The following is a 10647-nucleotide window of genomic DNA, read 5'->3' on the forward strand; positions in this document are numbered from 1 at the left end:
CCCGCCCCCGCCACCATCCCAGGCCCCAAGACGACTTTCCACATCAAGCAGATGTTCACCTGCACATCTGATAATGTGGTATACTGCATCCGCTGTTCCCGTTGTGGCCTCCTCTACATCGGGGAAACCAAGCGGAGGTTTGGGGACCGCTTTGCAGAACACCTACACTCGGTTCGCAATAAACAACTGCACCTCCCAGTCGCGAAACATTTCAACTCCCCCTCCCATTCCTCAGACAACATGTCCATCCTGGGCCTCCTGCAGTGCCACAACGATGCCACCCAAAGGTTGCAGGAACAGGAACTCCTATTCCGCTTGGGAACCCTGCAGCTCAATGGTATCAATGTGGATTTCACAAGCTTCAAAATCTCCCCTCCCCCTACCGCATCCCAAAACCAGCCCAGCTCGTCCCTGCCTCCCTAACCTGTCCTTCCTCCCACCTCTAGCCCCACTCCCATCTCCTACCTACCAACCTCATCCCGCCCCCTTGACCTGTCCGTCCTCCCTGGACTGACCTATCTCCTCCCTACCTCCCCACCTATACTCACCTTTACTGGCTCCATCCCTGCCTCTCTGACCGGTCTGTCTCCTCTCCACCTATCTTCTCCTCTATCCATCTTCTATCTGCCTCCCCCCTCTCCCTATTTATTGCAGAACCCCCTTCCCCTCCCCCATTTCTGAAGGAGGGTCTAGGCCCGAAACGTCAGCCTGCTCCTATGATGCTGCTTGGCCTGCTGTGTTCATCCAGCTCTACGCCTTGTGGTCTCAGATTCTCCAGCGTCTGCAGTTCCTACTATCTCTGATATAATTTCAAAAAACTTCATCAGTAACCAGAGTCATCTGCTGCACTACCTTTCCAGATAAACAAAACTTCTGTTATATCATCCCTGCAAACCTTTTCTACATCTTTTCCATAATAAGGAAACCTGAACCGAACACACAACACCATGCAGTTTTAACATGGTTCTACGTAATTTCAATATATATTCACTGCTTTTCTGTTCTACTCTTCTGGAAATAGCTTCTTTTTATCATATGGAATTATTAATCTCATTCTTACTTGCCAAGTTAAGTTTCCTGATGTTTTGTATCTAAACCCAAACTCAGTACTGTTCAAGATTTGAATTCTAACTTTCGTGATATAAAAGGCCCACATCCTATCAGCCTTTTGGTTACTTTTTCTATATTTGCTTCCAATTTTTAAAAAAACAGCAAAGTTAACACTTAATGCCCATTCCTCGTTACCTTGGAGGGATAGTGGTATCCTGCTTCTTGAACCACTGTGGTCCATGTCATGGAGGACCACCCACAGTGCTGCTTGATTGGAGATTGAGGATTTTAATCCAGCAACAAAAAAGGAATAGCAATAAGCGTTCAACCCTGAGTTAGTGTGTGAGATGTTGTCGAAGAAGTTTTGCTGAGTTATGACAGCATATAGATGATAGATGCTTCACTCAGAAACAGAAGACAGGAAAAAGCCATTTGACCGGTCGAATCTGCTCAACTATTCAAGGTGTTCATGGCTGACCATTGAGCTCAATACCCTAACGGTATATGCAGCATCCTCCCCCGTATCCCTTGATCCCTTTAGTCACTAGAGCTTTATCCACCACCTTCTTGAAGGCATAATGTTTTGGCCTTAACCACTTTCTATGGCAGTGAATTTCACAGATTCATTACTTAGTAAAGAAATTTCTCCTGATCTCAGACCTAAAAGCTTTACAGCTTATCCTTAAACTATGACCCTTGGTCTGGACTCCGCCATCATCAGCAACATCCTTCTGCATCTAACTTGCCTAATTCTGTTAGAATTTGAGGTTTCTACAAGATCCTCCCCCATTTCTTCTAATTACCAGTGAATAAAATCCTAACTGACTCAACTCTCTTTTTATGTGAGTCCTGTCATCCCAGGAATCAATGTGGCAAACCTTCGCTGCACTCCCCCAGCAGCATGAGCATCCTTCCTCAGAAAAGGAAAATGAAACTGCACACAATACTCCAGATGTGGCCTCATGAATGGCCTGCATAATTGCAGCAAGACATCCTTGTTCCTATACTCAAATCCTCTAGCTATGAAGGCTAACATAATTTCCTTATTTACTGCTTGTTGTACCCACTCGCTTACTTTCAGCGACTAGTGCACGAGGACACACAAATCTCGTTGAACATTCATTCCCCCCCAACTCAATTTACCGTCAAATAATAATCAGCCTTCCTATTTCTGCTACAGAAGTGGAAACCTCACATTTATCCACATTATACTGCATCTGCCATGCACTGCCCACTCACTCAGCCTGTTCAAATCACACTGCAACATCTCTGCACCTTCCTCACAGCTCACCCTCCAATCCAGCTTTATGTGCAAATGTTGAAATATTACATTTAGTTCCCTTATCTAAATCATTAACGTATAGTGTGAACAGCTGGGGTACTTGATCTTGATAACAGACTCTATTATCTTCCCCACTACCGACGTCAGACTCACTGATCTACAATTCCGTTTCTCTCTACCTCTTTATAAATAGTGGGGTTACATTAGCTAGCCTCCAATATGTACAAACTGTTCCAGAGTCTGAAGAATCTTCAAAGATGATCACCAATGCAGTAATTATTTTGAGGGCCACTTTCTTAAGTACTCTAAGATGTATAAGGCAAGGCCCAGGGGATGTATCAGCATCAATCCCATCAATTCCTCCAATACCATTTCGCTACTCATGCAGATCTGCTTCAGCTCTTCCCTCTCACTAAACCATGTTCCCCATCATCTCTCGTACGCTATTTGTGTCTCTCTGTGAAACCAGCAGCAAAGTCCAAATTTAGTTCGCCAGCCATTTCTTTGTAAATTTCTCAGTTTCTGACTGCAATTAGTTTTCTACATGCTGTCATCAGTTTTTACTGGTCTTTTTCTCTTTACATACCAATAGAAACTTTTACTGTCAGTTCTTATGCCCACAAGTTTACTCTCAAACCCTTTCCCACTCCCCCTCCCCCACCCCTTTTTCTAATCAATCCCTTGGGCCTCCTTTGCTGCATTTTAAACTGTTCCCAATCTTTCAGTCGATTATTTTTTCTTTGCAATTTGTATGTTTCTAAGGTTTTGGAGTAGATTTGCAGCTCAGGTTGTGGTTATTGAGGTTGGTTGGCTCGCCGAGCTGGTTTGTTGTTCCGCAGACGTTTCATTACCCTGCAGGGTTATGTCATCAGTGCAGCTTCCCATGAAGCATCGGTGTGTTTTCCTGCCTGGTTTTTATTGATGGTTTTTATTCCCCGCTTGTGTGTTTATTGTTGGCTTTCTTCGTGGAGTACAAGCCCACATCAACCCTACAACAACTGCTCACCCAAACTAAAGACCCACTCTCCGCCATGGACAGGACCAATGTCATCTACAAGATCCCCTGCAGAGACTGTGAGAAACACTACATCGGACAAACAGGAAGGAAACTAACAACAAGGGTACACGAACACCAACTGGCTACAAAAAGACACAACCAATACTCACTCATCTCGATCCACATGGATAAGGAGAACTACCAATTCGACTGGGACAGCACCAAAATCCTGGGACAAGCTAAGCAGAAACAGGCACGGGGAATTCCTAGAAGCCCGGTTCTCCTTGAAGAAAGCCATCAATAAACACATAGAACTCGAACCCATATACACTCCACTACGAAGAAAAACCAGAAGTGAGGCAATCCAGCTCAATGGACTCCAGAGTTTAAAAACCAGGCAGGAAAACACACCGACGCTTCATCAAAGGCTGCGCTCATGATCTTAACCAGCAGGGTAATGAAACGTCTGTGGAACAACAAACCAGCTTGGCGAGCCAACCAACCTCAATTTGTATGTTTTTTTCCGCATCTTGTACTATCACTAACTCACCTCTTAAGCTACTTTTGGGCCACCACTCTCTTTGCACTCTTGCGCCAGACAAAAAACAGTTTTTGTGGTTCACCCACTCACTCTTCAATGTTTGCCATTGCCTATCCATTGGCCTTCCTTTCAACATTACCCAAGCCATCAGAGCCAACTCATATCATAGTTTCCCTTAAGATTCATGACTCTAGTCTCAGAATCAACTACCTCACTTCTCCATATTGTTGGATAATTGCATCATATTATGATCAATCAACTTCATTACCAATTATTCCTTACTCATAATATCCAGTCTAAGATGGCCTGCTCTCTATTGGCCACAAAACCATCCCATATACACTCTAGGCGTTCCTCCTCTACAGTATTGTGACTAATTTGATTCGTTCAATCTGCATGCAGATTAAAGTCACTCATAATTACAGATACTCATTTAGTGCATGCATCACTGATTTCCTGTTTAATGATATTTCCAATATTACTGTGACAGTTTAGAGATCTAATTATCACTCCCACTAACATTTTATGCCCCTTGATATTTCTTAATCCAACCCACACAGATTTTACATGGTTTGAGCTAATGATTTTGCTCAGTTCTTAGTTTATATCCTCTAACTAGTAATGCAACTCCACCATTTCCCTTTTGTCTACCCTTCCAAAATATAGATGTTCAATTCCCATCCTTGGTCACCCTGAAGTCATATCTATAATCTCAACTAAATCACACCTGTTTATATCTATTTGCATGATTAATTCATCCGCTATATTTCAAATGCTCCATTAGTTCAGGCACAAGGCCTTAATTCTAACTTTTTTTTTTAAAAACATTCCTTGTTCTATTCCTACTACCTTTTCTCTTTTCACTGTGGCCTCTTTTGACTTCTCTGCCTATTTCCATCTTTCGTTCTTGCCCTCAATTCTCCTTCCTCTGACTCCTTGTATGGGTTCCCATCCCCTGCCAATCTGGCTTAATCCCCCCCAAACACTGAGTAACACCACCCCTAGGCAGTCTAAGTCCTACCCAGGTGTAACTTGTCCAGTTTATACTGGCTCCACTTCACCAAGAACCAGTCCCAATGCACTAGGAATCTGAAACCTTCCTTCTCAAACACTCTCTTTAGCCAAATGTTCATCCAATATACCCTATTTTGACTAATCCATTAACTTTGATGTTCTATTTTTCAGTTTGCTTCTTAGCTCCCTATATTCTGCTTTTAGGACCTCATCCACTTTTGTACCTATGTTGTTGGCACCAATGTATACCACAAGCATTGGCTGCTGACCACTTTCCTTTCAGGATGTCCTACAGCCCCATATGAAGACATAGATTTATAGAATCCCTACAGTGTGGAAACAGGCCCTTCGGCCCAACAAGTCCACACCGAACCTCAGAGCATCCCACCCAGACCTATCCCCCTATAACCCACCTAATCTACACATCCCTATGGGCAATTTAGCATGGCCAATCCACCAAATCTGCACATCTTTGGAATGTGGGAGGAAACCTGAGCACCTGGAGCAAATCCATGCAGACACAGGGAGAATGTGCAAACTCCACACAGACAGTCGCCCGAGGGTGGAATCGAACCCGGGTCACTGGAGCTGTGAGGCAGCAGTGCTAACCAGTTAGCCACTGTGCCGGCCCTAGCCATGCTGGCACTAACAAGGCAACATACCATCATGGAGTCTTGTTTGTGGTCACTGAAATGCCTGTCTGTCTACTCTCCTAACAATTGAATCTCCTACGAATATTGCATTTCGCACCTTTGGCTCCTCCGCTGTGCAGAAGAGCCAATCTTAATGCCATGAATTTCTGTTTTCTCAACAGGCCATTTCCCTCAACAGCACGCCAGGTGGTACATCTGTTTTCAGAGAAATGTCACAGGGTATTCCTGCACTCCCTGCCTGGTGTTCACCCATTCCCGTTCTGCCTCTAGAGTTTTAGCCTATAATACTTTCAGCTTCTTAAAAGCTCCATGGTTGCCCCAGGGACTGCCCAAACTCCGAAACCTGGGCTTCCAGGAGCTACAGCTGCAGACACTTCCTGCATACGTTGTTCCCAGGCACAAGGACACACCACACCTTTGAGTTCTCCTGCCATGACTTTAAATTAAATTAAACCTTTTGGAAGATACTTAGTATCAAATAATACCAACTTCTGTAGGGTCTCTTTCCAGTCTGATACTTCAGAATACATCCCTAAGAAACTATAAATGACAAAAGGACCTTACAAACTATGAGTGATTAAAAATTATGACTATTTACCTGACTTTACCTACTACTTACCACTCAGCTCTTTTCCTTGGAGCCTCTACTTCAGCAGAAGGGCAACACCATTTGGGTTTTTTTGTTCTGCTTCAAAGCGCTGCTGACTGTAAAGACATCGTTCCCAGCACTTCTAATGCATAGATGGTGGATGGGTGCCAATCAACTGTCCAGCTTGTCATGTTATGGTGTTGAATCTTCAATGTCATTGCAGTTGTACCAATCCAGGCAAGCAGAGAATATTCCACTGCTCTCCTGACTTGGGCCTTGGATGCAATAAGGACACTTTGAGGAGTCAAGTGGTGAGCCACTTGTTGCCAAATAGCCAATCTCAGATCTGCTCTTGCTGTGATGGTGTGTTTGTCTGTAGCTGGTCCAATTGATTTATTAGAGATTCAGTAATAATATTGCCATTGAATGCCGTAGGGAGGTATTTTGACCTTCACTGCAAGGTTATTCTCTGGCATTTCTGTGGCATGGTTACTATTTACAATTCATCAGCTCAAACCTCTAGAACTTCTTTGTTAATCACATTAACTTAGCTGTTCTCTACCGAGATATTAAATGATCTGCTGTGTGCTTCTCACAATTTTGTACCTTTTTCCCCCCAAAACCATGTTGCAGTATATATGCCCCACCTACAGTATGAAGGTGCTTCAGTTCTGAACTTCAAGGACATTGTTTGGGGCAAGAGCTCTTCCTTGCATATTGATATATACACAACGACATTAAATGGAGAAACTTCTTATGGTGAGGAAGAATGGACATAAATGTAGAGTACGGGAGACTGCTTCCAATCTCCTTTGGAAATGTTCACAAACCAGCAAGTTGAGTGGTAACTGTCAGAGCCCTTCCATGGCAGAAAAGTTCTAGAAAAGTTTCAACACATCTCAAAAACTCTCTCCTTGGTGCTCTCTACGAATCACGATTCCAGGTTATACTAAGATAAATGAAGTCCAGTTTATAACTATTCAATAATTTTTCCACTCCTCCAGTTTCTCTCGGCAGTCTGGTATAAAGAACAAAGGAACATTTTAATTTTCTATTAAGTCAAGTAGACCTGGTTTGGTTTGCTCTGCTCCTCTTACTCCACATGGAAAGCCAGGGACAGTTCCAGTCACCTGGGTCAGCATGTGTGCCAGAAGTGGCTTCAGCTACAGCTCCTGGAAGCTCAAATTTCAGAGCTGGAGTGGTCAGGATAGGGGACACTGTGGAGCATCCGTGGGACAGAGAATATCGCAGATAGCATGTATAGTGAGGTGGTCACACTGCAGACAGGAATCTCCTGTGGCCATTCCCCTGCAAAACAGATATACCATTTTGGATACTGTTGAGGGAAATGACCTCTTGGGAAAGCAGCAGCAGCAACCAAACTCGTTGCATCACAGTCGGTTCTGCTGCAGAGGGGCAATGTGCCAGGGTAATAGTTATAGGGGACTCAAATGTAAGGGGAATAGACAGGCATTTCTGCGACCGCAAAAAAGAGACTCCAGGATGGAATGTTGCCTCCGTGGTGCTCGGGTCAAGGATGTCTCGAAGTCAGTACAGGACATTGTGGAGGGGGACGGTGAACAGCCAGTGGTCGTGGTACAAATCGGTACAAACGACGTAGGTTAAAGAAAAAAGGTGAGCCCCTCAAAGCAGAATACAGGGAGCTAGTACCAAAGTTAAGAAATTGGACCTCGAAAGGTAGCAATCTCAGGATTACTACCAGTACCATGTGCAAGTCAGAGTAGAAATGACAGGATATAATCGGATGAATACACAGTTGAAAAGATGGTGTCAGGGGGAGGGTTTCAGATTCCTGGGGCATTGAGACCGGTTCTGGGGGAGGTGGGACCTGTACAAATTGGACACGTTACACCTGGGCAGGACTGCGACTGATGTCCTAGGGGGGAGTGTTTGCTAGAGCAGTTGCAGGGTTTTAAACCAATATGCCTGAGGATGTGAACCTATGTAATGAGTCAGAAGAGGAGGGAGCAAGGACAAAAACAAAAAGGTAGAAAAGGGAATAAGAAAAGTGATAGGCCAGGAAACCAAAGACAAAATTCAAACAGGGCTTTTGAGAAAAATAAGAGTGAGACAAACAATGTTAAAAAGAGAAGCTTAAAGGCTTTGTGCCTTAAAGCACAGAGCATTTGCAATGAAGTGGATGAACTAACTGCACAGGTAGATGTAAATGGGTACGATATAACTGGGATTAAGAAGACATGGCTGCAGGATGAGAACTGAACTTCCCAGGGTACTCAGTATTTAGGAAAGACAGGCAAAAAGGAAAAGGTGGTTAAAGAGGAAATTAACGCAACAGTGAGAAAAGATATTAGCTCTGACAATGTGGAGTCTGTATCGGTAGAGTTGAGAAATACCGAGGGACAAAAAACATGCATGGGTGTCAAATATAGATCCCCAAACTGCAGTGATGCTGGGAATGATATTAAACAGGAGGTAGAGATGCATGTGATAAGGGAATATCAGTGATCATGGGTGATTTTAATCTGCACATAGATTGGGCAAATCAAATTAGCCACAGTGCCATAGAGGAAGAATTCCTGGAGTGTATGGTATGGTTTTCTTGAACAATATGTGGAGGAACCAACTAGACAGCAGGCCATCTTAGACTGGGTATTGTGTAATGAGAAAGAAATCATTGCCAAACTAGCTGTACGAGACCCGTTAGGGATGAGCAACCATAACCTGATAGAATCTTTTTTTAAATCAAGGTGGAGAGTGACGTAGTTGATTCAAAGACTAGAGTGCTGAATCTGAATAAAGGAAACTATGAAGATAAGGCACGAGTTGGCCTTAATAGATTGGAGAGAGTTACTTAAAGGGATGACAGTAGATAGGCACAAAAGCAAAATGGGTAAGAGGACCAATCCATGGCTTACAAAGGAAATAAGAGATAGTATCTGATCCAAGGAAGAAGCATACAGATTGGCCAAGAAAAATATGCCTGAGGATTGGGAGCAGTTTAGAATTCAAAGAAGGACCAAGGGATTAAGCAGGGGAAAATACAGTAAGAAAGTGAGGTTTCACGGAACATAAAGACACAGAATTTCTATAGGTACATGAAGTGAAAGAGATTGGTGAAGACAAATGTAAGTCCCCTACAAACAGAAAAGGGCAATGTATAATGGGGGACAAAGAAATGGCTGAACAACTGAATACATACTTTGGTTCCGTCTTCATAAAACAGGACACAAATCAGATATCAGAATTGTTGGAGGATGCAAGATTTAGTGAGAAGAATGAATTGAGGGAGATCAATATTAGTAGAGAAATGGTGCTGGGAAAATTGACAGGATTGAGGGCAGATAAATACCCAGGGCCTGATAATCTACATCCCAGAGTACTTAAAGTAATGGCTCTAGAAACAGTGGATGCATTGGTGGTCATCTTCCAGGATTCTAGAGACCCTGGAACAGTCCCCGCAGATTGGAAGGTAGCTAATGTCACTCCAATATTGAAAAAGAGAGGTGGAGAGAAAACAGGGAATTAAAGACAGTAAGCCTAATATTGGTAGTAAGGAAAATTTTCAAATCCATTATCAAGGACTTTATAGTGGAGCATTTAGAAAGCAGTGGCAGGGTCAGTCAGCATGGATTTTGAAGGAAAAATCATGTTTGACAAATCTGTTGGAATTCTTCGAAGATGTAACTAGTAGAGTTGACAAAGGGGAAGCTAGTCGATGTGGTATATTTGGACTTTCAGAGAGCATTTGACAGTTTCACAAGAGATTATTGAGCGAGATTAAAGTGCATGGGATTGGGGGAAGTGTATTGAGATGGATAGAAAACTAGTTGGCACAGAAGAAACAAAGAGTAGGAATTAAGGGGTCCTTTTCAAATTGGCAGGCAGTAACTAGTAGGGTGCCACAGGGTTCAGTGTTGGGACCCCAGCTATTCACATATATTAATGATCAGGAAGGGGAAACAAAATGTAACATCTCAAAGTTTGTAGATGATACCAAGTTGGGTGGGAGGGTGAACTGTGACGTGTATGCAGAGATCTTCAACATGATCTGGACAGGTTAGCTGAGCAAGCAAATCAATGGCAGATGCAGTATAATTTGGATAATGTAAGGTTATTCACTTTGGAAGCAAAAACAAGGCAGATTACTACCTGAGTGGCTACATATTGGGACAGAGGAGTGTGCAGCAGGACCTGGGTGTCATTATGCAACAGTCGCTGAAAGTAAGCATGCAGGTGCAGCAGGCGTTAAAGAAGGCAAATGGCACGTTGGCCTTCATTGCGAGAGGTGTTGAGTACAGGAGCAGGGATGTATTGTTGCAGTTATACAGAGCCTTGGTGAGGCCACACCTAGAAAACTGTTTGCAGTACTGGGGAGGCAATGACCTAGTGGTATTGTTGCTGGACTGTTAACCCAGAGACCCAGATAATGTTCTAGGAACCCGGGTTTGAATCCTTCCACAGCAGATGGTGGAATTTGAATTCAATAAAAATACGGAATTTAGAGTCTAATGATGACCATGAATTCATTGTCGGGAAAAA

The sequence above is a fragment of the Rhincodon typus genome, chromosome 15 (genome assembly GCF_021869965.1).
Source record: "Rhincodon typus isolate 14 chromosome 15, sRhiTyp1.1, whole genome shotgun sequence".
Classification (NCBI taxonomy): domain Eukaryota; kingdom Metazoa; phylum Chordata; class Chondrichthyes; order Orectolobiformes; family Rhincodontidae; genus Rhincodon; species Rhincodon typus.